This window comes from Amia ocellicauda, unplaced genomic scaffold (assembly GCF_036373705.1).
Source record: "Amia ocellicauda isolate fAmiCal2 unplaced genomic scaffold, fAmiCal2.hap1 HAP1_SCAFFOLD_31, whole genome shotgun sequence".
NCBI lineage: Eukaryota > Metazoa > Chordata > Actinopteri > Amiiformes > Amiidae > Amia > Amia ocellicauda.
Window position 1 is genome coordinate 748295 of NW_027102876.1, and position 27569 is coordinate 775863.

The 27569-nt window shown below is 40.8% G+C and overlaps 7 non-coding genes and 10 pseudogenes across 7 annotated transcripts; all 17 read right to left on the reverse strand.

The window, feature by feature from the left end:
- Positions 1 to 18771: 18771 nt before the first annotated feature.
- On the reverse strand, positions 18772 to 18886 carry LOC136729851 (U5 spliceosomal RNA). Its single transcript, XR_010809113.1, has one exon. It is a non-coding gene; the product is annotated as a U5 spliceosomal RNA (small nuclear RNA).
- A 3458-nt stretch (positions 18887 to 22344) lies between these two features.
- Positions 22345 to 22463, reverse strand: LOC136730370 (uncharacterized; annotated as a pseudogene).
- A 205-nt stretch (positions 22464 to 22668) lies between these two features.
- LOC136730232 (uncharacterized) lies at positions 22669 to 22787 on the reverse strand (annotated as a pseudogene).
- Positions 22788 to 23003: 216 nt separating this feature from the next.
- LOC136729912 (5S ribosomal RNA) lies at positions 23004 to 23122 on the reverse strand. The gene has a single exon (XR_010809172.1). It is a non-coding gene; the product is annotated as a 5S ribosomal RNA (ribosomal RNA).
- A 215-nt stretch (positions 23123 to 23337) lies between these two features.
- Positions 23338 to 23456, reverse strand: LOC136730320 (5S ribosomal RNA). Its single transcript, XR_010809276.1, has one exon. It is a non-coding gene; the product is annotated as a 5S ribosomal RNA (ribosomal RNA).
- Positions 23457 to 23684: 228 nt separating this feature from the next.
- On the reverse strand, positions 23685 to 23803 carry LOC136730131 (uncharacterized; annotated as a pseudogene).
- A 210-nt stretch (positions 23804 to 24013) lies between these two features.
- LOC136730206 (uncharacterized) lies at positions 24014 to 24132 on the reverse strand (annotated as a pseudogene).
- A 218-nt stretch (positions 24133 to 24350) lies between these two features.
- LOC136729940 (5S ribosomal RNA) lies at positions 24351 to 24469 on the reverse strand. The gene has a single exon (XR_010809199.1). It is a non-coding gene; the product is annotated as a 5S ribosomal RNA (ribosomal RNA).
- Positions 24470 to 24698: 229 nt separating this feature from the next.
- LOC136730375 (uncharacterized) lies at positions 24699 to 24817 on the reverse strand (annotated as a pseudogene).
- A 221-nt stretch (positions 24818 to 25038) lies between these two features.
- Positions 25039 to 25157, reverse strand: LOC136729908 (5S ribosomal RNA). Its single transcript, XR_010809168.1, has one exon. It is a non-coding gene; the product is annotated as a 5S ribosomal RNA (ribosomal RNA).
- Positions 25158 to 25377: 220 nt separating this feature from the next.
- LOC136730211 (uncharacterized) lies at positions 25378 to 25496 on the reverse strand (annotated as a pseudogene).
- A 210-nt stretch (positions 25497 to 25706) lies between these two features.
- LOC136730371 (uncharacterized) lies at positions 25707 to 25825 on the reverse strand (annotated as a pseudogene).
- Positions 25826 to 26040: 215 nt separating this feature from the next.
- On the reverse strand, positions 26041 to 26159 carry LOC136730043 (uncharacterized; annotated as a pseudogene).
- A 220-nt stretch (positions 26160 to 26379) lies between these two features.
- Positions 26380 to 26498, reverse strand: LOC136729926 (5S ribosomal RNA). Its single transcript, XR_010809185.1, has one exon. It is a non-coding gene; the product is annotated as a 5S ribosomal RNA (ribosomal RNA).
- Positions 26499 to 26719: 221 nt separating this feature from the next.
- LOC136730261 (uncharacterized) lies at positions 26720 to 26838 on the reverse strand (annotated as a pseudogene).
- A 221-nt stretch (positions 26839 to 27059) lies between these two features.
- On the reverse strand, positions 27060 to 27178 carry LOC136729879 (5S ribosomal RNA). Its single transcript, XR_010809141.1, has one exon. It is a non-coding gene; the product is annotated as a 5S ribosomal RNA (ribosomal RNA).
- A 224-nt stretch (positions 27179 to 27402) lies between these two features.
- On the reverse strand, positions 27403 to 27520 carry LOC136730354 (uncharacterized; annotated as a pseudogene).
- Positions 27521 to 27569: the final 49 nt, after the last annotated feature.

Here is a 27569-nt window from a genome sequence, read left to right on the forward strand (position 1 = left end):
TTAAAAAGGGACAGTGAAGAAATGAGGAGAGTAAATCAGGTGCTTAGGGGAGAACTCAAATCAACTGAAGTTGAAAATGAGCGTCTCAAGCAACAAATAGGGGCCCTGAAAGCTGCCTATTGGTGGGCTGCAAAGCTGACACCTGACAGCATAAAGGAACAGCCGGAACCGGCCAATGCACGGAGTCGCACACCGTCTCCACATTTAGGCCCCGGGTTGCCTCGTCCTGATCGTACCCCTCCCTGTAGTCTTTCTCCACCCAGGGTAAGAAGCTCGTCGCACAGACGAACTTCCTCTCCCGAGAGTCCAGACCGAAAGGTTAACATGCGCCAGTTGAGAGAACTGGCTAAAGATTGTGAAACCTTTAACCCAGCAGACAAGGAAGGAAATGTGGAAGCGTATATTAAGGACATTAAGTATGCTTTGAGTTTCTATCCTGAGGCTACGGAGAAGGAAAAGGTTCTCCTAATCCGCAAAACTACCTCTCGCCAAGTCCATTCTTGGATGGAGAGGCAAGGGTCCATGGTCTGCGATAGGTTTCAACGCTTGTGCAGAGCATTAGTTAGGGACTATTCCAGGTTCATTGATCCAGTGGCAGCAGTGACTGCCGCACACCAGATCAAACAGGGTAAGCATGAGTCCCCCCGTGATTACTATGAAAAGCTTAGGAAAACCTATTTTGCGGGTCAAGATCGACCCGGGGCCGAGGAAGAGGTGAGCTTTAAAGGGTTGTTTGTTGCTAATTTGTTCCCAACGATTAAGGAAATGATCATATTACATGCAGACGCAACGTATATGAACATAGCTGAAATTCGAAAAAATGGCACAGAAAGCTTGGGAAAGCAAGTACAATAGCACTTCTGATCGTAAAGATTCAAGCACCCAAGTACTGGCAAGGCGCTCTGAGAGCCCTATTTCTCCACTGGAGTTAGAGGGGACAGAGATTCAAAGAAGGAAAGAACCTCCCAAGGATGGAATCCAAGACACCCAGGCTTACAATAAAAAAAAGAAATCTGCTCCTAGCCTAGGTGGGTTAACTCAGTCTCTGAGCAATGTTGCAGTTTCTGAGCTACTGCTACGCTTAGCTCTGCTCCCTTTGCCCCCTCTTCCCAAACTGGAAGTTAGTAGCCAGGGTAAAGGGCCGGACTCGCCACCTAAGGAATGACTAGCTCTGGAACCACCCCCTGTCCCCGCCTCTGTGTTTTTGATTGGATGTGAGGAACAGCAGGGGGGTTTCTCTGACACATCAGCCCACTGGGACCTCCCAGTGGGGGAAGTTGCCTGCAGGCAAGCTGAACCTTTGGTGATGTTACTGGGTGATCTGACACAGAGAGGCAGAGCCAAGCAAGTTTACATAGAAGTGACCATTGAGAATGTGTGGGAGTGAGGAGCCTTGTTGGACACTGGGGCTGAAATTTGTTTAATGTCTGCCACCACAATGGGCAACCTGAAACAAATTATGGAAACCTCAGACCAACGACTGAAAGTGGAAGCTTGTAGTGTGAACATTACAAGTTACACAGAGACTAAGGCACAGCTCACTCAAATGGCATTGTTAGAGTTCACCTTTGGGAAGATTAAGTTGGTTCATCCAGTTTATATTTCAAAATTTGAAACAGAGAAGTTGATCATTGGTCAGGATCTATTGAACAGGTTGTGGGCTCAAGTTGAATCACCAAAGCCGGTGGAATTGAATGACAGATATGATACAGCCACCAAGGTACAACTTCCCAATGAGACCATTTTTTGTGCATGTCCCTAAAGGGGGCACCGGCTTACCATGTAAGCCAACCATTCGAACCCAGGTCCCTACCAACTATTATAGACATAGTGAAGGTCAGGTGCCTGAATAACACCTGAATTCCCAGTCACCTCCCTCTGTTAATCAACTTCCACCTATTGGTTACCGTCAGTAACCATACTCAATACTGAGTAATACCAATTGTTTTTTTGTTTTAATGTACTTGTGTTATAATATGTAACCTGTATATGTGCTAGTATAGGATTGTCAATTTGATTGGAATACATTCTGCTTAAATAATGAACTATTAGTTTGTTTTCTTTGATTTCTCGGGGTCATGAATGGTGAAGTCCACTGTTGAATTCTGTTACATAACTTTGAGATAAATGCTTAACGTCTTATTTTGTCTTGAAGGGGATAACGTCCTAGTCGACCTCAGTCCCATTCAAGAAAGGGGGTATGTAGCGTTATGTTGGGTGTATTTGGATAAGAGTATTTGGGCTCTGAGCTGAAGCACGGATCTAAAGAAGACCTCTCCCCCCCAAAGTTATCAGATTTCCTTAGCTCATCAGCTTGGAACTGGTTTGCATCAAAGTGACAGTTTTGGGGAGGATGGCACCGAGAAGAGGCCAAATAGTTTGTTATTCTGCTATGAGATGTCTGGAGAAAGGGGCCTGTAGGTGATAAAAACTCTTTGAAGTGGATGAGAGCCGAAATCCCGACATAGAGCTACGAACCCAGGCCAACCGGCATTTCCAAAAGATGGCATGGATTGACATCAGTCATAAATCAAGCCTCCCTCCAATAGGACACTGGGGGCTGAAACCGAAATCCAATCTCAAGAACTCAGGAACCAATCACCTATTGATCTGACAGACTATAAAGGACAAACACGGCCTTTCTTTCTCTCTCTCTCTCACCTGAACCAGTAACTCGCTGCCACAGCTCAACCTGTAGCTCTGTTGCCCGAACCGGAACCAGAAACCAACCAAGTCTTTGCCGGCAACAGAAGAGTTAAACTGGGAGAAGGAGATTGAGCCGTACAAAGAATTCTTTTAAAGGACTTTATTAAATAAAGAACTTTACAGACTGCGCTGCCCGCCTGTGCCCACCTGATCAGTGGAGTTTTACAGCTGGACAAATGACTAAGTCGACTGAATACGAAAGTGTCAGTCATTTAAATAGCTATTTGAGTTTTAAGAAACTTGACCCTTGGAACAAACAGGGCCCTGCTTTCCTCAAAGACTTTGTCTTCAAGTAACTACGGTGGAACCCTGCTTACAAAGAAGATTTTGTGCACAACCTTGGAGCCTTCAAACCAGTGGAAAATCTGTTTGGAAACGACTCTACTTTCGCGAAACCCCAACTTCCAGGTGCATCGACTGAGTGGAAGTTCTTGGACAAAGCCGAACCGGACTTCCTTTGTTCCAAACCACACGGACCTCGTGCCGTGTGCTGTTATCTGAGCCCGAAGCCAGAGAGGCCTCTCTGCGACGAAGTTCAGATAAGTTTAACAGTTTGGAGTTCATGATTCATGACATTTGAGAAATCAATTAGAAATGTTAATCTGTGATTCATAACTCTAGAATGTGTAATATCATTTAGTTTTCTTAAATATAAATGTGTGTTGCATTAAACTGTTTTGTTGATAATTTTAGAAATAAAATCTGTCAACGCCGAGAAATATCTTCTCATTCCTGTTTAACTGTTTAGTCTGAAATTGACACAAGTTAATAGACACCAGATTATAGGTGGCCCTGCCTATCCTTAATCATTGAATAATAATCAGTTAAGGGAAATTGTGGTAACAAGTAATGATAGGATCTTTCTCTCCACCTAAACGTTAATGAGACTGATATATATATAACGAGAAGTTACCTGACATAAATACTAACCTGCGTAGTTATTTAATGTCTGACTAATAATACTAACAAGAGACTCACCTTCATCTTACTAACTGGTATTGTAGTCAATGTGTTTATAACCTCTTTTGTTTAACGATTTGTGTTATCATATGCGATCCCATGGTCTTTGATTTGGTCACGGAAGTGATTTGTCTTTGATTTGTTGATCTAGAGTTGAATTTTAATTAGTTTTTCCCTTTTGTATAATTAGTGTAGTGCTACATTTAGTCTTTGTTTTGAATAAATTTGACAATTTATATCTTTGGAATTGGTGTCTGCGTCCAATTATTACAGAAATTGAGTTCTACAAGATTCCAGGATTCGTGATAAGGTGATACTATAAATTCACTTCTTTAATTGAAATTTATAAGAGTACCTTACGCTACAGGTGGAACGGGAGCTTCGTGCCCTGGATGTGCATCCCACAAATCTCCATCAACTGCAAGATGCTATCCTATCAATATGGGCCAACATTTCTAAAGAATGCTTTCAGCACCTTGTTGAATCAATGCCACGTAGAATTAAGGCAGTTCTGAAGGCGAAAGGGGGTCAAACACAGTATTAGTATGGTGTTCCTAATAATCCTTTAGGTGAGTGTATATGGAAAAGGAACAATATGTGTACATCTCTGCATATGGTGCCCTAACAGATGTGCAAGTTACATGACAGACAGACACTCACACACACTTTCAAAGACAGACAGACAGACAGACACTCACACACACTTTCACACACTCACTTTCACAGACAGACAGACACAGACACACTCACTTTCACACAGAGACAGGCACATTTTCACACAGAGACAGACACACAAACATACACAAACAGACACAGACACACATACTTTGACAGACAGACAGACAGACACATGCATATTATGGGTCTTTGTTGGGTAGTGAAATGGGTAGCATCAGTCGCAGTGTGGGTAATGTCAGGGAGCCAATCATAGTCCCCGTTATTTGCATATCGTGGCGCAAAGCATTCTGGGAAAAGCAACTAAACACGTTTAGTCATGTATTTGTCCATAGTTTACACATGAGATGAAAGAGACAGTATGACGTATTGATCACCTGGGATTCCTCATGTGTATGTGAGGGGCAGAGGAACCGGATCCCAAGTGTGCGTCCCAGGTGCTATAGGTTTCAAAGCATGCAGGGGAATAGGCACCCCACCCTGACACCTATAGAAGACTGGATAGGGAGATATAAATAGCAATAGGGAGACTCTTGTACTTGGTGTGGCTCTATCCATATAGTGGGGCCAGCAGGTGCAGCAATAGAAGCTCAGCCTGGGGAGATGGATTTAGCATTTCCTCTCCATTTTGATAACTATCCATAATCATTTCTGCAAAATACTTCTATGATACCTATGTATGTTTTTTACTTGTACTATATTATACTATCAAGTATCAGTGTACACATACAATGTGACCTGTTACATTAATACAGAGGCCACGGAAGGCCAGATCACTAATAGCCACTGTCCCCTGATATTACACTTTTTTACAATCACTTTGGCACTCATTTTAGAACCTTGATGTCATTTTTCAAAACTCTAGACACTAAACTCACACCCGATGATCAAAATGCACATTTTTCAAAACTCTAACACTTTTTTACAATTGCTTGGATACAATACACATCAACCTCAGATCATTTGTTCATTGAACTAAAATGACACAACTTAACATCAAAGTATTACCATTTCAAAATGCAATTCACACATTACATCTGAGATCACTGTCTATTCATTTCATTACAAAGATCTAACTATCAATTGATACAGCTGCTCAAAATGATAAGTGACTGTTGCATTACTCTTAATGCATAGTTTTATGGAAACTGACAAACAGTATTCCATGTTTCGATCATGAAAGTTTCAGGATAATGAGATCCATTGACACCAATAACCGAGGAGCATGGTTTCTTAGGGTTACCATAGACTTGACTGTGTCTTCTTGTTTGTGAAGGAACAGGACTGTGTTTTCCTGTCTGGGTTCCCGCAGGCTTAAGTGTGTTTGTAAACTGCAGCGTAGGTTTGACCTACTATTAGAAAAAAAAAAAAAAAGGAGCGCTAATTAATTGTTCAATATCTGATACGCCGGTGATAATATAAAATAACATGTTTATAGTTTATAGAAGTTTATAGTGTTTATGGTAAATGAAGAAAAGTCATTAAGTTATATACAAGTTCTATAAATGCAAACATTGAAAAGCATGTTTGTTGTTATTCCAATATAGGATTTAGTATTATTTGTGTTTTCTTGTTTTTTGCTATGTTTTCTCCCCTGTCGTTTATTGTTATTTTGCGGGCTTGCACGCCTTGGTTGTTGTGTACAAAACGATACATAGAAAATGGGAAAACGTGTTACTGTGTGGGAACAGCTCTAGTAAGACGGGCGACCCGCCACTTAAAGGTACACATGTAAGGTACATGTATGATAACTATGGAGTGAAGCGGTGCGTTTGACTGGACAATAGGTGACAGAAAATTAAGGTTTCCAGAAGATGGGACTTTTGATTCAGATAGACTTGAGCACCTAAAAACGGTTTTGCAAAATAGGAATACAAAGCATTAAGAAATGAGAAACCAAAGCTAGCTATCTTAAAACATTTGTTAGAGAAAAGAAAGAAAAGACAACAGGCATAATTCAATCTGAATGCCCCGAAGACAAATTAAAAATATATATATATATGTTTTTCAGTATAAATGACAGTCCTCAAGATACTGAAGGAAAATTACTAGATAAGTAATAAATAAGGGTAGTTTGAGACACTGCAGGTCAATATAACATGCCAACCAAAACCATGGTATCTGAATTTACTATGGATATAAATTAATATGTGTCTCTTTGTATGTTTGTACGTTTTCAGTTTGCGCAAGGTAAATGTCCATATTTTGACTTTTTCATGTACTGTATAGTCCAGAATATGACTAAGAGAGTCATAAGTCACAAATAGTTACAGAATGATAGCTAAAAAACGCCAGTTAAATATGTTGTAATAACAGACCTACAAGAAAGTCAGCATTTAACTGTACACAGAATGCTATTGCAAACAGAAATAATAATACAAAATTAAGTTATTTAAATAGGTCTTACGAATACAGAAGTTAAAAGTAACATGTTAGAAATGGAATTAGAGCCAAATTTAGAAATAGGAATCCGAGGCAACCACAAACATTCGGTGAAGGTTTCTTACATATTGATAAATAGATAACCAGATACTCCAGGAAATTAACGATGTGCTCATTTGGAAGCTATGAGTTCCACAATGAAGAGTTTTTAAATCCCTAGAAATAGATCCCTAAATACAATGTGTAGGTAAGAAATTAACTATTGATCAGTTCAATCTGGATTCGGGAACAGTTCTTCTGAACCTGTACTGGTGTAGATTGGACTTCAATAGGAGGAAGTGACACAATAAAGACATGAGCCGCGCAGGAGGACAGTCTTAGTGCCCACGCAGGTTCTTAGTTGGGGAAATCATTGACTGGACACATTTTTTGAAAATGTGCTTTCCTGAAGTACCTGGACATCATTATTGAGATCAATGAAAAGGCTTATTTTCCAAAGATTAAATACATTCATTAACTACAATAATGTAGTGAAATGTATATAAATAGTAATAATACAAATCGATCAAATATAACTTGCATTTTCTTGTAAGAAATTAGGAATAGGAGAAAGAACAGCTGTTGGGATGCAGTGCGATGTTATCCAAAATTGAAAGCGGTTGAGAAAGGAGAGTTTGTTCTGTGTGAGACAAATGTACTGCCACGAGAGACTCTGATGGTGATTGACTGGAATATGAGGGAAAATAATGAAGTTACTAAAGGTATAACTAAAGGTGTAACATAACTAATTTAATGAAACATAGTCATGGCAAGTTATAAAACTGTTTGGAAATAGTCCTTTCACAAACAGAAATACCCTATCAATTAGGAAGAGGGGGGCAGGGGGCAAGGGCCGTATGTGCTCCTCTGCTCCCCCTGTTCGCCTGAGCAGACAAGCAGCCTGAGATGAGAGAGAGAGAGAGAGAGAGAGAGAGAGAGAGAGAGAGAGAGAGAAGTCAGAGACAAGGCAGAGACTGTAAGTACGTGTAAGGGTTCATAACTTATTACAAACAGAGCAAGAGTGTAATGAATGGTAATTTACACTGCTTGTATTAATAATGATAATAATATTGATGTTGATACAGACGAATACATCACATACTAGATGACAACCGCATAAAACTAATAATAATGAAAATAGGAATAATAGGAGTATGGAAATAATTTCAAATTATGGTTTATTGGTAAAAAATGAATTGAGAAACAAAGATTAATAACTGCCATCATTTACCCAACTACTATTAACTATGGTGTTGAAGGAGCTGCTGTAATAGTTATTGTAATGTTCTCAGGTATTTAAGTTAGATAAAAGGACAAAGATAAGCACATTGTTTTGAAACTTTGACAACTCCACACAAAAAGAGTATCTACACTAGGAAGTAAAGCTGATTCAATAAACACAGGAGATATGATGCTGCTGACGACAACTGAGTGCTGTACTGAAATAATTTGATAAATGAGATAAATTGGAATCAAGATTATTATTATTTTGAATTGTCCCTTTACTAGAAACCTTATAGATTGTGCGAATGTCAACTAATGTGATAGAGATGCCTTTTATAAGGACGATCTCTGATGTTGTGTGAACCACACATTGTGTCTTCAGACTGATTTATTCCACATGGCAGATATGCATATTATGAATCGTGTCCTGAAGGAACCGATGTCTGACCCATATGGAGAAGATGCTGGTGTTCTTGTTGAGACACAGTAGGCCGAGGGCGCGGCTTTAAAGACAGCCTCACAGCAACTTGAACAGACCAATGCTGAGGTCCACTACGCTGAAGTGATGCTTGACTCAGTGGAGAAATAAGTTAAAATACTATAATTAAAGGTTTTCCAGATTATAGGAATCTACAATATATTGTGAAACTGCTCAGATGACGTCCGCAGTAGCACATATTCTTCTATTGATAGTTTAATTTATAATGTACTATTAGTGGAGATGTCACATTATTCAAATGAATAGAATGACAGCCATGAAGTCAGAATCAGTCCATTGCCCTTCACTTAAGATTTGTACAATGTATAATGTTTATAAATCAAAACGCAACAAATATATGTACAATACAGTTTACAAACTGAATTTGTAAAAAAGAATGTTTTGCTGACTTTTGTATTCTCTTTGAAGCAACAAAATGTATGTGTTATGTATGTCGTAACTAGGGTTTGACTTTTATGACCTGGGGCTGGATGAAATTTAATTTGAGATGCACTGTAAAAGCTCCAGGAAATTGCAACTGGCCACTGCACCTTCCATAAGAGAGCTCAAACATTTGCTAATGCATTGGTTGCCTCACAGGCACTCTTTCCCTGGTTTGCCCATGTGGGGCATGGTGTTGGCCACACGGGCAAAGGGGGGATGTGTGCATCAGTCTTTTAAATTGGTTTGCCCCAGGTTTTATAGTAACAGCTTAGCAATATTGTAGAACTTGCCACATTTGTCAAGCTCATAATCCTGCAATATGCAAATAGATTGTGTTCAAAAGCTTAAATGTTGTGGATATGAATATATACTTGTAATAATATATAGGTGTTCTAAATGGGTTGAAGCCTATCCCGTAGGAAGGCTGAAGTAGTAAAAGTAGCAAAAATACAGTTAAGGGATGTTATATGTAGATTTCGCATTCCAGGGAAATTTCCAGTGATAGGAACACTCACTTCACTGGGACAATAGTGCAGGAACTATGCAAAGCCCTGCGAGGTAAACAACATTTTCACTGCCCCATCAGGCTCAGTCAGCTGGAGCAGTGGAGAAACAAAATGGGATATTAAAGAATAAGCTGTCTAATATATGCAAACAAACAGGACTCAAACGTCCAGATCCCCTTCCTATAGTCCTAATGACAATGAAATCGTCAGCAAATTGAGAAAAACAGGTCTTTCTCCGTGTGAGATTATTATGGGATGACTTATGAGACTCTCCATCACTCCTCCATTGTCTGTAAGGGAAATGGACATCCACTTGATGGATGATGCTATGTTGTCTTTTTGTATGGGACTAACACGTGCTTTCGAAGCTGTCCATTCACAGATGAAAGCCGCCCAGACTGAACCATCCCAGCAGGTTTACCACCCCTTCCAGCAAGATGACTGTGTATATCAAAGCACACAAGAGAAAGTCCTCCCAACAGCCCAGGTGGACAGGGCCCTACCAGGTGCTCCTGACCACCCACACAGCTGTGAAGTGCCTAGGAACGACGACATGGATCCACTCCTCACACTGCAAACTTGCCAATCGAGGCGATCAGCACAACCCTGGTGGAGAACAGAGGGATAAAGGAATTGTTCTTCCACATCAGATTTGACATTACTGTATGTATGCAGGCCCTTGTAATTGCTTTTCCAATACTGCCAACTGGTTATTGATGATTGATTTCACATTGTGGTACGAGTATCGAGTGAAATGCGTGCTATCCACCTCAACAACACAGCGATAACATGGAGCCGGCAGGTGATCCAGGTCACAATAGAGGTCAAGCAGTGGGAGGAGGAAGACGTGGTGGTCAAAGGTGTAGCGTAAGGTACACTTATAAAATTCAATTAAAGAAGTGAATTTATAGTATCACCTTATCACGAATCCTGGAATCTTGTAGAACTCATTTTCTGTAATAATTGGATGCAGACACCAATTCCAAAGATATAAATTGTCAAATTTATTCAAAAACAAAGACTAAATGTAGCACTACACTAATTATACAAAAGGGAAAAACTAATTAAAATTCAACTCTAGATCAACAAATCAAAGACAAATCACTTCCGTGACCAAATCAAAGACCATGGGATCGCATATGATAACACACAAATCATTAAACAAAAAAGGTTATAAACACATTGACTACAATACCGGTTAGTAAGACGAAGGTGAGTCTCTCATTAGTATTGTTAGTCAGACATTCAATAACTACGCAGGTTAGTATTTATGTCAGGTAACTTCTCGTTATATATATATCAGTCTCATTAACGTTTAGGTGGAGAGAAAGATCCTATCATTACTTGTTACCACAATTTCCCTTAACTGATTATTATTCAATGATTAAGGATAGGCAGGGCCACCTATAATCTGGTGTCTATTAACTTGTGTCAATTTCAGACTAAACAGTTAAACAGGAATGAGAAGATATTTCTCGGCGTTGACAGATTTTATTTCTAAAATTATCAACAAAACAGTTGAATGCAACACACATTTATATTTAAGAAAACTAAATGATATTACACATTCTAGAGTTATGAATCACAGATTAACATTTCTAATTGATTTCTCAAATGTCATGAATCACAAACTCCAAACTGTTAAACTTATGTGAACTTCGTCACAGAGAGGCCTCTCTGGCTTCGGGCTCAGATAACAGCACACGGCACGTGGTCCGTGTGGTTTGGAACAAAGGCAGTCCGGTTCGGCTTTGTCCAAGAACTTCCACTCAGTCGATGCACCTGGAAGTTGGGGTTTCGCGAATGTAGAGTCTTTTCCAAACAGATTTTCCACTGGTTTGAAGGCTCCAAGGTTGTGCACAAAATCTTCTTTGTAAGCAGGGTTCCACCATAGTTACTTGAAGACAAAGTCTTTGAGGAAAGCAGGGCCCTGTTCGTTCCAAGGGTCAAGTTTCTTAAGACTCAAATAGCTATTTAAATGACTTTCGTATTCAGTCGACTTAGTCAATTGTCCAGCTGGATGGCTGGGCACAGGCGGGCAGCGCAGTCTGTAAAGTTCTTTATTTAATAAAGTCCTTTAAAAGAATTCTTCGTACGGCTCAATCTCCTTCTCCCAGTTTAACCCTTCTGTTGCTGGTAAAGACTTAGTTGGTTTCTGGTTCCGGTTCTGGCAACAGAGATACAAGTTGAGCTGTGGCAGCGAGTTACTGGTTTAGGTGAGAGAGAGAGAGAGATGCCGTGCGTTACCCTTTATACGCCTGTCAGATCAATAGGTGATTGGTTCTTTAGTTTGTGAGATTGGATTTCGGCTTCAGCCCCCAGTGTCCTATTGGAGGGGGGCTTGATTTATGACTGATGTCAATCCATGCCATCTTTTGGAAATGCCGGTTGGCACGGGTTCGTAGCTCTGTGTCGGGATTTCGGCTCTCGTCCATTTCAAAGAGTTTTTATTTCCTACAGGCCCCCTTCCCCAGACATCTCACAGCAGGGATTCCAAGCTATTTGGCCCATTCTTGGTGCCATCCTCCCAAGACTGTCACTTTGATGTAAACCAGTTCACATGCTGATGAGTTAAGGAAATCTGATAAATTTGGGGGGGAGAGGTCTTCTTTAGATCAGTGCTTCAGCTCAGAGCTAAAATGCTCTTATCAGAATACACCCAACATAACGCTACACTGGTTAATTCTGTTCTGGGAAAACCACAATCCTGCAGGTTTAATAAGTCTCTCTACACATCAGTCCCTGAGTACCTTCAACCAATGGTCATTTTGACCAATTAAGCCCAAGAATTGAGTCAATTAAGTTGTCATGGACTACCCAGTGAAGACGTGAACTCACGACTAGGTCACACTGTGAGCTCACCAGAGCAGACATTACACTGAGCTCACTGTGAGCTCACTTAGCGCTTTTCCAGCGACATGGTGCCGGTGCTGGAGCCGGAGCTGCTGCTCGGCCTGGGATCCAGCTGATCTTTTTTGAACCGGTCCGCTTTTCCACCGGTTTTGACGTCACTGGATGTGGGCGTTCCCAAGCATGGAGTAGAAGTGGAGAAACACAGCAATAGTAATCAGCACCGAGGCGACTGCGTCTTTAAACCCCATTTAACATCACAATCAAACTCATTCCGCGTCTATGGCAAATCGTAACCCTAATGTTACAAATGTTCCCTAAATATGTGTTTTGCAGAATACACAAGCAAACGTTATGGAATATCAGCATTTTATCGACACACATGATAGAACTTATTGTTCTTTAACATTGATGAGAATAATTAACATGAATAAACTTACTGCTGAAGATGTAACCCTTACCCAGTGGCTAACCCTAACTATGTTACAAATGTTCCCTAAACACTTATTTTGCAGGATCAATAAAAAATTGTTAGGATTTTTTAAACTTTTACTGACACACATAGTTAATAGCAATGTGTTATAACTTTACCGAAAATAATAATCTGTATATCTTTAATTGTTTAGACGTTATTAAGATATAATGCATCTTTCACATAGGGAACATTTGTAACATGTTAGGAAAAACAAACAAATGATTTGAAAATATTCATAATTACAGCATACAATTTGTCAGGCTTCATAAGAATGGTATTTATAACATACTCTGTAAAAATCAAGCAAATAGCATTTGTGGTTCACGAGAAAAAAAAAAAAAAATATATATATATATATATATATATATAATCAAAGCTATCAGACTATAGCAGCCGGTGTATGAAGACACATACGATTATACAGCATTATTTGGCAGCTTCGCAAGACCTAATTTTAAACGTTGTTGGTAAGTTAGATAATTAGTGGGGACCCGCTATTTGCAGTTCTTCCCCTCCATAATTGCTAAAATAAAGTTTTACTGACATTTTATTGACCCTACCACTGCATAGGGCACATCTGTAACATGAACGCTACTGAATGGCACATACATTGAAAACTACGGAGAACTGAGACAAATCCACTTTACACTTCATAAATAATCTTAAAACGTTTCCAACCAAGGCAACACCCACTTGAAATACGTTCATTCTCATTTTTGGTAAACAAAAAGAGAGATTGTTACATATGTTCCCTATGATGCATCTACAGAGAGAGAGAGACAGACAGACACTAACTCTCTCTCTCTCTCTCTCTCTCTCTCTCTCAGCTGGGAGTGTGTGGGAGGGGTCTGCAGTGAGCGGGAGTGCTGCTGAGAGCTCTGTCCTTTGGCTGCGTTTTTTTGTTGCTTTACTTTTTTCAGTTTGTTTATTTTGTCTTCTGTTTTCAGTGCTTTTCTTATTGTGGGGGAACAGGGGAGGGGAGGGGGGAGTACCGGTAGTTCTTCCCGGGTCGGGGGGTCGGACCCCCTGAATGCGTCTTTTGAAAAACTGACCCGACGCCATGGAGTCAAGATCGCTCCGGTGCAGTTCTGCCCCCTAGAGCAGTGTGTGTTAGCGGTTGGGGAGGTAGCAGGGTGTGAAAATATCAAGTCTGCTGCCATTGTTATCTTCTTAAAAACCACTGATCTGCTCAATCAGCTAGTGGCTAATGGCACAGTGTTAGACGACACTTTCACCCCGGTGTTGCCGCTCGCTGCTCCTGCCCGGAAGGTAACGCTGTCTAACGTCCCTCCGTTCATCCGCACCGGCTCGGGCAGCTGATGTCCGGCATTAAGAGGGTCCCGCTGGGCTGCAAAGCCCCGCAACTGAAACACGTCGTGTCCTTCCGAAGGCAGCTGTATATGATCCTCAATAACATCAATGAGGATCTTAATGTCTCCGAAGTTGGATCTCTCTTGCTGCCACCACCACGAAGATTGCTCTTTAGTAATGTTGGAAAGTCAAAGACAGCAACCGTCAGGGTTCTTGCATATGACGTATTCGTGCTGCACCTCTCTGCAAGGATCCAGGACAGTTTGTCAATGTAAACTCCAGTGCCTGGGAACTTTTCCACCTAAAAGACAATGGTAAATAAAAAACAAGTTTATCCCCAAACTATTCTTATATTATGTTAAGTGGAATACATTATCAGTAAGGCTGTGATTTTGTTACAGAAATGTGTTATTAAACACCACAGTATGTCTCAATTCTAAGTTTATTAATTTACAGACATAATAAAGTCAGTGAATCTGTGACACCCATAATTCAATTACATTCTTATTATCAACTATAACTATGAATATAACTGATAATGTAGCATCATTAGATTGTTTACAACCAATATTTGTTTTCAATATATATATTTTTACCTTGTCTTTGTAATATTGTAGACCAAGAGTGTTATACCTGTTTTGGTGATTCTTTGTCAGATTCAGAACAATTTGCTGTGGGGCTGTCAGAACCACTTGATGGTGACACACTTTTGTCTTCATTGCTGATAAATGTGGCTTTTGTTACAATTTTTTTCAGATTGTCCAAAAGGTCTGGAATCTCTGGAGAAAAAAACCTTAGTATTAAATGATAATCATTTCTAGTAATATATTTAATGCAAAGTGAAAACAAAACCATCAATGCCTGCAATTATACTTGAGAGACTTGCTCTATGTTATTGGCAAACTGACCTTTTTGTGGGTCATTAACATTAGCTACAAAAAAAATAAAAAAGATAAAATACAAGAATTTCCAGGTCTAATGTAATGCATATAGTCATTAATGTAGGATTATGAAGTTATGTTGAAAAACTTTATTTAATAATCAGTATTATTAAACTATTAGACAGTGCACATTAAGAGTCTGTATTGTGGTTCTAGATTACTTCAGTATGATCAACTATAATACATTACTCTGGAATCTAAATTACTGAAGAATAACATTTATCAAGGTAAGGAATTATTTGCTATAAATAAAAAAACTTACCATCAACCATACGGTTTCGAAGACATTGGTTTTCATTTTTAAGTCTTGTGTTTTCCTTTTCGAGCTGCTTAACGTTTTGCTGTAGCTCAACTTCACTGGACTCTTTAAATGTCTGTAGAATATGACGGGATCTAATTCTTGAAGCTCCATCGGTTTTCTTTCTTATTTTGTGCTGTATTCAGAGAGGAAAAGAGTTTAGGTCAAGGTCACTATCATCTGAAATTTGAAGTTTTTTGTTTGGTTTAGGTACTCTCTTCATTTTAGGACAGGGCATTTTTGTTAGGTCATTAAGTTTTCTTCTTAGTTCGCCTTCTTTTCCTAAAATAAAAATAAAATAAATAAAACCCTGCATTATGTCCACAGATATTTGGGGATTATATTTATTTGTCATAAAAATACTGTGCTTTGACCACACAAATTAAGATGAACAGCCAACACTGAATCAAAACTGAAGTTAAATTATATCTGGTTTAATTTATTTTGTGATTTGGGGGATTTTATTGTAAAGCACAACACACAATAAATCGTTCTTACAAATGCCAGTCAAGTATGACGAGTTTTTAGCGCCCTCACCACCACCTACCATGTTATAAGAGTATGTTAGACGTACAACACATTAATAACTTAAACATTCATTTCAAATATACTGTGATTGTATATATCAAATAGCATGTAAAGACTTTAATGTTTTTTTTTTTTAAATAAACATTGTTACCAGTCATAATGATCTGCGCTTCATGGACAGGCCATCCACCTTTTGGAGGTTTGTTCGTGTCTCTCCACTCTGCTCTGAAGTTTCGAGTCGTCTCTTCGTCATCATCAGCAATGCTGAATAAATCAAAATTGCGAAAGCAAGCAGTGGGAATCACGCTGTAAGAGTCTTTGTCGACCCCGCTTTCCCACTTCACCAACGCGTGCATCACCGCCATACTACCTTCACCTTCTCGTCCGTTTTTTCTGCGCCTTTTTCCCCCGACAAGTCACGGCACAAAAAACAGTCCCGCTCTGCATTCTGGTACTTGGCGTTCTTAATAACACCAACAGGGTGTAATCGCATAGACCACTCGAGTATAAAGTACTACATATCCCATCTGTTACAGTTTTTTTTCTTCTTCTGAAACTGCAAGCGCACTACATAAAGTTTGGCAAATGAAGAAATTTGGATGATGAGTTTACAATCTTATAAACAGTATTTAAGTAAACCTAGATATGCAATTCCAAAAAGAACAGCATCGAGATGGAGAAACAGGATACAAAAATAATAATACAATGTTTATACTTTTTGTATTTTAATTACAGTATGTAATTATTGCCTTTTGATTTACATTTACAGAAAAAGAACGGCGGCAAACGTGGACTACCCAACAAGAAGCAACAAAGTTACTAAAATATCAGATTCTCAGGTAAGCTTCATGCAGCCATACATGTATAATTATAAAATCAATCCAAAAAATAGACCTTGTTTACCCTACAACTGATTTGAGTGTTAATTCTATTTAAGATATAAAAAAATATTTTGTTTTCTGAACTAATAATCTGTGAACATTCTATTATCTCTATAATTTTAATTAATACATTTATTTTATTATTGGTGGAACATTATATTTTTCAGCTCAGATGATTTCACGTACCATCAATTTTTCTGTTAATAAATGTGCAAAAACAAATCAGATGGATAGGCCCCTACATATGAACATTAAGTTAAAGGCCTAGAGTGAGTGTTCTTCACTTCCAGTCATGGCGGGCCACAATCCAGCTCTTTGTAACTCATCAACAACCAAAGACCTGGGAAAAGGGTTAAATGGCTTCAGTTAAGCCAATTAGGTAATTAAGAGCTCAACTGGAAAAAAAACAGCAGGCATAGGGGTACTTTAGGACCACAGTCACTGATATAACCTACAATGTTGTTGTAATGAAAATCAGCAGACAGTGGGCCTCCTCCAGGACTAAGGTTGAGAAGCACTGGTCTTGAAGACCACAATAACAATCGACCTCAAGGGCTAGGGATATTCGAGGTGATGCTAAACCAGTCCTGAATGTTTAAATATAATGTTATTTTCTTGTAGTGTGCCGTTGCTGTTAATGCAACCAGTTATATTGAGCCATCAAATACAGAAGCTGACGAAAGACATCAACATGTAAATTTAGTTGTAAATTTAAAGTGTGTGTGAAAAGTATTTTGTATATGGAGATTAACCCATAGTTTCACAGATAAATTGTGGACCAGTGATATTCAGGATCTTCAAAACAAGTCCTGAATGCTCAAACTTAACACTTCTTTTTTTAGAGTGTCGTTGCTGTCAATCCAGCCAGTGATGTGGAGCCATCAGATACAGAAGCTGATGAAAAACAACATGTAAATTTCCTAAATTAATATGGTGCATCAAAATACTTATTTAGCACTTTCAACTGTTTCTTTGTGATTCCTAAAATTACTTTACAGGCTGGGGCTGGGGGAAGACACTGCGCCCGCCTGGAGAAGCCTGTACAAGCCCCCCTCAATAAGAGAGCTGGCAATCTGCAGTGGAGGGTGTTACTCACCATTATTGCTGTCAATTCTTTTATTACTGTTCTTAACCCTGCTGTGTCCGACGCCTGCCCATTCTGTGCTCAGAGAGAGACCGTGTTTCACTGTTTCAGCACTTGCTCTCGGTTGTCACCCATTTTTAGTCTTTTAACTCGTCTTTTTACTGATCTTAACCTGATTTTTAACACAAAGGTTTTTATTTTAGGGGCGCGATACACCAGAAGGACCAAACATGTGGACCAGCTGGTAAACTTCTTGCTGGGCCAGGCTAAAATGGCCGTCTATAAGACTAGGAAGAACAGAGTGTGTGGGGAGGGCAGTGAGGATGCAGTGAGAGTGTTTGCCATGCTGGTCAAGTGCAGAGTCAGACTAGAGTTTAACTATTACAGGCTGATGAATGATTTGGAGAGTTTTGAACAGGTCTGCTGTATTAATGATGCCCTTTGTGAATTGTATGACGGGGAGTTGGTTTTTATTATGTAATTCATTTATAGGGTTTAGTATTTGATGGTTGTTTTGTTGTGTGTATTGGGTTGCTTTCTTTAAAAGTGTACAGATCAGTGGCGGAGTTAATGCTTGTTGGGGGGAGACAAACAAAGGGGAACACTATTTTTTATGTATTTATTTATTTTCTTTTGTATGAATTATTGCGTGTTGCAAACAGGCAATGAAGTCTGATAAAAGTCAAAAAGTCTCTCTCTCTCTCACACACACACACACAGCCAGCAAGACACACAGAGCCAGCCAGCTCAGCGATGACATCACAAACATCTCTCTCAGGTGACTCCTATGACATCACAGAGCACGTACATTCCGTTGCTTGCCGTCTGTCAACCACTCAGTCACTGCCAGCCAGACTGGCTGGCTGACTGGATGGTGGGGCTGCTTGCTGCTGCTGCGTACCTTAGCAAGCTTATTTGCTTGACCGGCCTTCCTCCTCCGCCCACATGCCCACCTATGTCCGATCTGCTGTTCACCTGGATCACAGCTCCGCCCCAACAAGGCAGAGCCTCCCAAGAATGGTACAAACTCACCCACGATCCCCTCCACGGAAAGCTTTAGCAAAAGGCAAAAGCATTATACGTAATGAAGAGGAACCCGAGTCCAAGACGCATCCGACCAGCCATACATATTTGTGTGTATTAAAGATCACATTTTATTACATTTAGATTTTCTGTACTTTATTACATCTTTTTGTGATTTTTAAATGTATTGTTTCTTTTCCTTATATATGTATGTATGTATGTATGTATGTGTGTGTGTGTCTGTGTGAAAGTGTATGTGTTTGTGTGGGTGTGACAGTGTGTATGAGTGTCTGTCTGTCATGTAACTCGCACGTCTGTGAGGGCACCATTTTTGCAGAAAGAGATGTACACATTTTGGAGCAACATATGCTGCCATCCAGACATCGTCTTTTCCAGGGACATCCCTGCATTTTTCAGCAGGATAACGCCAAACCACATTCTGCCCAGATTTCAAGCGCATGGTTGCATAGGCAGAGAGTGCGGGTGCTAGCATGGCCTGCCTGCAGTCCTGACCTGTCTCCGAATTGAGAATGTGTGGCGCACTATGAAGTGCAAATTAAGACAACGAAGGCCCTGTGCAGTTGCGCAGCTGAGGAAATGCATAATGGATGAATGGGGGGAAATCCCGCTTGCTAAACTTAACCAAGTGGTGTCTTCAGTGCCCAAGTGCTTAATAAGTGTTATTAAAAGAAAAGGTGATGTTACATAGTGGTAAACAGTCGACTGTCCCAACTTTCTTGGTTTCTTTTCACTGCTAATGAGATGCTGTAGAGTGAGTTAGTTATATTGCTTTCAGGAGCTCTAATCGTATTGATGAGTTCATGCAGCATTTGTAATTGAATTTCAAAAAGAAATCCTTGCTGTCTGGCCTGTGTGTATGAGATGTACTCTGTCAATCTTTGGCTAACAACTGAAACATTGGTAGAACAGAAATGGCAACATAAAAAAGAAAAGTACATTTTAAAAGAGCACATTAAATAGGATGAATATACAGTTTTTTACAATCACTTTGTCACTAATTTCAGAACCTTGATGTCATTTTTCAAAACTCTAGACACAAAACTCAAAACGGTCATCACTTGTAACACAGGCTGTCCAATGTTCAAAACATTGCATTGTGCATTCATATCTTTAAAGAAACCTTGCACTTGCAGACTTGTTGGTTCAAATAATTCATTTATCATGAAATACCATAGTAACATTTATTTAGATCACCCACACAGAAGATACCGATAGTTTCACTGTGTAGTTGTTCGTACAATCATTAAATATTGTAGTACAAAATATGTGATACATGTTTCATTATGGTACTACACATAAATACATCACTGTAAAAGGACTAGTAGAGAGAATACTACAGACACAGTGGAATCATTGAACAAAATCTGAAATGTATTGATGCAATACAATCAAATCACACCATAGGTTTCTTTGAAGCCATGCAACAATAATTAGCTACAAAAAAGAACAAAACTACAGTAAAATGTCAACTGCAGTGTTCCTCACCTGGCTTAGTGTAAAACAAAGGATTGATTACTGTACTTTTGAATTTCCATCAGCCCTGTGTTCAGGTTCAGGTTCTCACAACCATTTTTCACAAGAGGCATCTTGAAACTGAACATACCTGAACATACTCAGTCATCAGCTGCTTCACTCTGTCTGCATTTCTTTCAAAAGGCACACTATACTCTGTGCTACACATTGGTATGCAGTATACAGTCATTTGACAATTGAGAGTAGCCTAATGTTTAGTGCATGCTGAAGACTTGCCGCTTCTCAGTACGGACATTTCTGATGATTGAGGCCACAGTTGATCCTGAGTTGATTCTGAGGTTTGATTGAATCATTGTAGCTGCCTCAGTCATGGTCATGCCATGATTTACAACATGCTCTACAACTATTTCTCGGATTTCACTGGACACTATTTGCTGTTGCTGCCGCTGTCTGGTCCGTGGCCTTGTCCTCTACCACGTTCCCCCAACACCTCTCAAATGAGGCCCATGGCTGCCTCTCTGGTGAGGCCTAAGCCCTCCTCTATGACGAGGCCCACGACCACCTCTCAGAAGGGGTGCATGTCCCCTTCCATTCCTTTGACCACCACGTCTTCCTCCTCCCACTGCTTGACCTCTATTGTGACCTGGATGACTTGCCGGCTCCATGTTATCACTGTGTTGCTGGGGTGGATAGCACTCATTTCACTCGATACTCGTACCACAATGTGAAATCAATCATCAATAACCAGTTGGCAGTATTGGAAAAGCAATTACAAGGGCCTGCATACATACAGTAATGTCAAATCTGATGTGGAAGAACAATCATCTTCAACCAGGTTGGAGCGTTAGTTGCAATGCCTTTAATACACGCAGCGTGGAGAGGAACAGTGACTCAAGTAGATCTCAAAGTCGCTCTGCCTTCATTTTAACAGTCAGAGCTTTTATACATAAAAATCAAAGAGCTGGTTATAATCAGAAAGTCATTACTATGTTATCTTAAAAGTTAGCTAAGCAGAATTTATATCATTATAGGACAGAGTTCATAGATCAACACATGGATTAGGGAGCAGGCACTTCAATCATACTGTTTGACATTGTCTCCAAGATTCTCATCGTAAATAACAAACAGAAATCAAACTACCTTCTGGCCTGACCTTCTAGCTTGACCTTATCTTTCTTAAGTATACAAGAGAGAAAAACAGGTATTAGAGAAAAAATTTCTAACTTTCCTTCCACACTGCAAACATGGTGTGGAAAAGTGCTACATGATGATGAATGATGATGAAATATTACATCCATAGATAATGTAGTCCAACTGGTTCATGCTCCTCGTTTATTGATGTCAATGGATCTCATTATCCTGAAACTTTCATGATCGAAACATGGAATATTGTTTGTCAGTTTCCATAAAACTATGCATTAAGAGTAATGCAACAGTCACTTATCATTTTGAGCAGCTGTATCAATTGATAGTTAGATCTTTGTAATGAAATGAATAGACAGTGATCTCAGATGTAATGTGTGAATTGCATTTTGAAATGGTAATACTTTGATGTTAAGTTGTGTCATTTTAGTTCAATGAACAAATGATCTGAGGTTGATGTGTATTGTATCCAAGCAATTGTAAAAAAGTGTTAGAGTTTTGAAAAATGTGCATTTTGATCATCGGGTGTGAGTTTAGTGTCTAGAGTTTTGAAAAATGACATCAAGGTTCTGAAATGAGTGCCAAAGTGATTGTAAAAAAGTGTAATATCAGGGGACAGTGGCTATTAGTGATCTGGCCTTCCGTGGCCTCTGTATTAATGTAACAGGTCACATTGTATGTGTACACTGATACTTGATAGTATAATATAGTACAAGTAAAAAACATACATAGGTATCATAGAAGTATTTTGCAGAAATGATTATGGATAGTTATCAAAATGGAGAGGAAATGCTAAATCCAGTCTCCCCAGGCTGAGCTTCTATTGCTACACCTGCTAAGTGGCTGCTGGTATTAAGTAAGAGTATTAAGAGCTACGATGAAGTTACCCAGGAGACGTAAAAAGCTTGCAGTACCTAGTTTTTCCAGGAGGTCACCAATCCAAATACTGACCAGGTCCTGCCACGTTTTGCTTCCTAGATCTGACAAGATCGGGCGCGTTCAGGACGGTGTGGCCGCAAGCCAAAGAGCCTGGCTGCATGATATCTCTTAAAGGCTGGCGGGTATTGACGGAACTTCCAGCAAAAAAAAGAAAAATGGAGGGAAAAATACCAGTGCAGCAAATGGTGTTGAAAGTAGCCGGGTACGTGTACAAATCCTCAATTATAACACCTCCAGACAGAAAGAGAGTATTAAGAGCTACAATGAAGTTACTCAGGAGACTAAAAAGCTTGCAGCACCAGGTATTTCCAGGAGGTCTCCCATCCAAGTACTGACCAGGCCCTGCACCGTTTAGCTTCCAAGATCTGACAAGATCGGGCACGTTCAGGTCAGTGTGGCCGCAAGCCTAGAGAGCTGGCTGCATGATGTCTCTTAAAGGCTGGAGGGTATTGACGGAACTTCCGGCAAAAAAAAAAAGAAAAAAGAAAAATGGAGGGAAAAATATCAGTGCAGCAAAGGGTGTTGAAAGTAGCCGGGTATGTGTACAATTCTTCAATTATTTCTCCTCTAGCCTGAAAGAGAGTATTACGAGCTACGATGAAGTTACCCAAGAGACGTATAAAGCTTGCAGCACCTGGTATTTCCAGGAGGTCACCCATCCAAGTACTGACCAGGCCCTGCCCCGTTTAGCTTCCGAGATCTGACGAGATCGGGCGCATTCAGGACGGTGTGGCCACAAGCCGAAAGGCCTGGCTGCATGATGTCTCTTAAAGGTTGGCGGGTATTGACGGAACTTCCAGGAAAAAAAAAAAAAAAAAAAAAAAATGGATGGAAAAATATCAGTGCAGCAAAGGGTGTTGACAGTAGCTGGGTACGTGTACAATACTTCAATTATATCTCCTCCAGACAGATAGAGAGTATTAAGAGCTACGATAAAGTTACCCAGGAGACGTAAAAGCTTGCAGCACCAGGTATTTCCAGGAGGTCTCCCATCCAAGTACTGACCAGGTCCTGCCCCGTTTAGCTTCCGAGATCTGACGAGATCGGGCGCATTCAGGACGGTGTGGCCACAAGCCGAAAGGCCTGGCTGCATGATGTCTCTTAAAGGTTGGCGGGTATTGACGGAACTTCCAGCAAAAAGAAAAAAAAAAAAAAAAAAAAAAAAAGAAAAATGGATGGAAAAATATCAGTGCAGCAAAGGGTGTTGAAAGTAGCCGGGTACGTGTACAATTCTTCAATTATATCTCCTCCAGACAGATAGAGAGTATTAAGAGCTACGATAAAGTTACCCAGGAGACGTAAAAGCTTGCAGCACCAGGTATTTCCAGGAGGTCTCACATTCATGTACTGACCAGGTCCTGCCCCGTTTAGCTTCCGAGATCTGACGAGATCGGGCGCGTTCAGGATGGTGTGGCCGCAAGCCGAGATGCCTGGCTGCATGATGTCTCTTAAAGGCTGGCGGGTATTGACGGAACTGCCAGCAAAAAAAAAAAAGAAAAATAGAGGGAAAAATACAAGTGCAGCAAAGGGTGTTGAAAGTAGCCGGGTACGTGTACAATTCTTCAATTATATCTTCTCCAGACAGAAAGAGAGTATTAAGAGCTACGATGAAGTTCCCCAGGAGACGTAAAAAGCTGGCAGCACCTGGTATTTCCTGGAGGTCTCACATTTAAGTACTGACCAGGTCCTGCCCCGTTTAGCTTCCGAGATCTGACGAGATCGGGCGCATTCAGGACGGTGTGGCCACAAGCCGAGATGCCTGGCTGCATGATGTCTCTTAAAGGTTGGCGGGTATTGACGGAATTTCCAGCAAAAAAAAAAAAAAAAAAAAAGAAAAATGGATGGAAAAATATCAGTGCAGCAAAGGGTGTTGACAGTAGCTGGGTACGTGTACAATTCTTCAATTAAATCTCCTCCAGACAGAAAGAGAGAATTAAGAGCTACGATAAAGTTACCCAGGAGACGTAAAAGCTTGCAGCACCAGGTATTTCCAGGAGGTCTCCCATCCAAGTACTGACCAGGTCCTGCCCCGTTTAGCTTCCGAGATCTTACGCGATCGGGCGCATTCAGGACGGTGTGGCTGCAAGCCAAGAGGCCTGGCTGCATGATGTCTCTTAAAGGTTGGCGGGTATTGACGGAACTTCCAGCAAAAAGAAAAAAAAAAAAAAAAAAAAAAAAAAGAAAAATGTTTGGAAAAATATCAGTGCAGCAAAGGGTGTTGACAGTAGCTGGGTACGTGTACAATACTTCAATTATATCACCTCCAGACAGATAGAGAGTATTAAGAGCTACGATAAAGTTACCCAGGAGACGTAAAAGCTAGCAGCAGCAGGTACTTCCAGGAGGTCTCACATTCATGTACTGACCAGGTCCTGCCCCGTTTAGCTTCCGAGATCTGACGAAATCGGGCGCGTTCAGGACGGTGTGGCCACAAGCCGCAAGGCCTGGCTGCATGATGTCTCTTAAAGGTTGGCGGGTATTGACGGAACTTCCAGCAAAAAAAAAAAAAAAAAAAAATAGAAAAATGGAGGGAAAAATATCAGTGCAGGAAAGGATGTTGAAAGTAGCAGGGTACTTGTACAATTCTTCAATTATATCTCCTGGAGACAGAAAGAGAGTATTAAGAGCTACGATGAAGTTACCCAGGAGACGTAAAAAGCTTGCAGCACCTGGTATTTCTAGGAGGTCTCCCATCCAAGTACTGACCAGGCCCTGCCCCGTTTAGCTTCCGAGATCTGACGAGATCAGGCGCATTCAGGACGGTGTGGCCGCAAGCCGAAAGGCCTGGCTGCATGATGTCTCTTAAAGGTTGGCGGGTATTGACGGAACTTCCAGCAAAAAATAAAAAGAAAAAAAGAAAAAAAATGGATGGAAAAATATCAGTGCAGCAAAGGGTGTTGACAGTAGCTGGATACGTGTACAATACTTCAATTATATCTCCTCCAGACAGAGAGAGAGTATTAAGAGCTACGATAAAGTTACCCAAGTGACGTAAAAGCTTGCAGCACTAGGTATTTCCAGGAGGTCTCACATTCATGTACTGACCAGGTCCTGCCCCGTTTAGCTTCCGAGATCTGACGAGATCGGGCGCGTTCAGGATGGTGTGGCCGCAAGCCAAGATGCCTGGCTGCATGATGTCTCTTAAAGGCTGTCGGGTATTGACGGAACTGCCAGCAAAAAAAAAAAAGAAAAATAGAGGGAAAAATATCAGTGCAGCAAAGGGTGTTGAAAGTAGCCGGGTACGTGTACAATTCTTCAATTATATCTCCTGGAGACAGAAAGAGAGTATTAAGAGCTACGATGAAGTTACCCAGGAGACGTAAAAAGCTTGCAGCACCTGGTATTTCCAGGAGGTCACCCATCCAATTACTGACGAGGCCCTGCCCAGTTTTTCTTCCGAGATCTGACGAGATCTTGCGTCTTCAGGACGGTGTGGCCTCAAGCCAAGAGGCCTGGCTGCATGATGTCTCTTAAAGGCTGGAGGGTATTGATGGAACTTCCAGGAAAAAACAAAAGAAAAAAGAAAAATGGAGGGAAAAATATCAGTGCAGCAAAGCGTGTTGAAGGTAGCCGGGTACGTGTACAATTCTTCAATTATATCTCCTCCAGACAGATAGAGAGTATTAAGAGCTACGATAAAGTTACCCAGGAGACGTAAAAGCTTGCAGCACCAGGTATTTCCAGGAGGTCTCACATTCAAGTACTGACCAGGTCCTGCCCCGTTTAGCTTCCGAGATCTGACGAGATCGGGCGCGTTCAGGACGGTGTGGCCGCAAGCCGAGATGTCTGGCTGCATGATGTCTCTTAAAGGCTGGCGGGTATTGACGGAATTTCCAGCAAAAAAAAAAAAAAAAAAAATAGAAAAATGGAGGGAGAAATATCAGTGCAGGAAAGGGTGTTGAAAGTAGCCGGGTACGTGTACAATTCTTCAATTATATCTCCTGGAGACAGAAAGAGAGTATTAAGAGCTACGATGAAGTTACCCAGGAGACGTAAAAGGCTTGCAGCACCTGGTATTTCTAGGAGGTCTCCCATCCAAGTACTGACCAGGCCCTGCCCCGTTTAGCTTCCGAGATCTTACGCGATCGGGCGCATTCAGGACGGTGTGGCCGCAAGCCGAGAGGCCTGGCTGCATGATGTCTCTTAAAGGTTGGCGGGTATTGACGGAACTTCCAGCAAAAAGAATAAAAAAAAAAAAAAAGAAAAATGGATGGAAAAATATCAGTGCAGCAAAGGGTGTTGACAGTAGCTGGGTACGTGTACAATACTTCAATTATATCTCCTCCAGACAGATAGAGAGTATTAAGAGCTACGATAAAGTTACCCAGGAGACGTAAAAGCTAGCAGCACCAGGTACTTCCAGGAGGTCTCACATTCATGTACTGACCAGGTCCTGCCCCGTTTAGCTTCCGAGATCTGACGAGATCGGGCGCGTTCAGGACGGTGTGGCCACAAGCCGAAAGGCCTGGCTGCATGATGTCTCTTAAAGGTTGGCGGGTATTGACGGAACTTCCAGCAAAAAAAAAAAAAAAAAAAAATACAAAAATGGAGGGAAAAACATCAGTGCAGGAAAGGGTGTTGAAAGTAGCCGGGTACGTGTACAATTCTTCAATTATATCTCCTGGAGACAGAAAGAGAGTATTAAGAGCTACGATGAAGTTACCCAGGAGACGTAAAAAGCTTGCAGCACCTGGTATTTCTAGGAGGTCTCCCATCCAAGTACTGACCAGGCCCTGCCCCGTTTAGCTTCCGAGATCTGACGAGATCGGGCGCATTCAGGACGGTGTGGCCACAAGCCGAAAGGCCTGGCTGCATGATGTCTCTTAAAGGTTGGCGGGTATTGACGGAACTTCCAGCAAAAAATAAAAAGAAAAAAAGAAAAAAGAAAAATGGATGGAAAAATATCAGTGCAGCAAAGGGTGTTGACAGTAGCTGGATACGTGTACAATACTTCAATTATATCTCCTCCAGACAGAGAGAGAGTATTAAGAGCTACGATAAAGTTACCCAGGAGACGTAAAAGCTTGCAGCACTAGGTATTTCCAGGAGGTCTCACATTCATGTACTGACCAGGTCCTGCTTGTTTAGCTTCCGAGATCTGACGAGATCGGGCGCGTTCAGGATGGTGTGGCCGCAAGCCAAGATGCCTGGCTGCATGATGTCTCTTAAAGGCTGGCGGGTATTGACG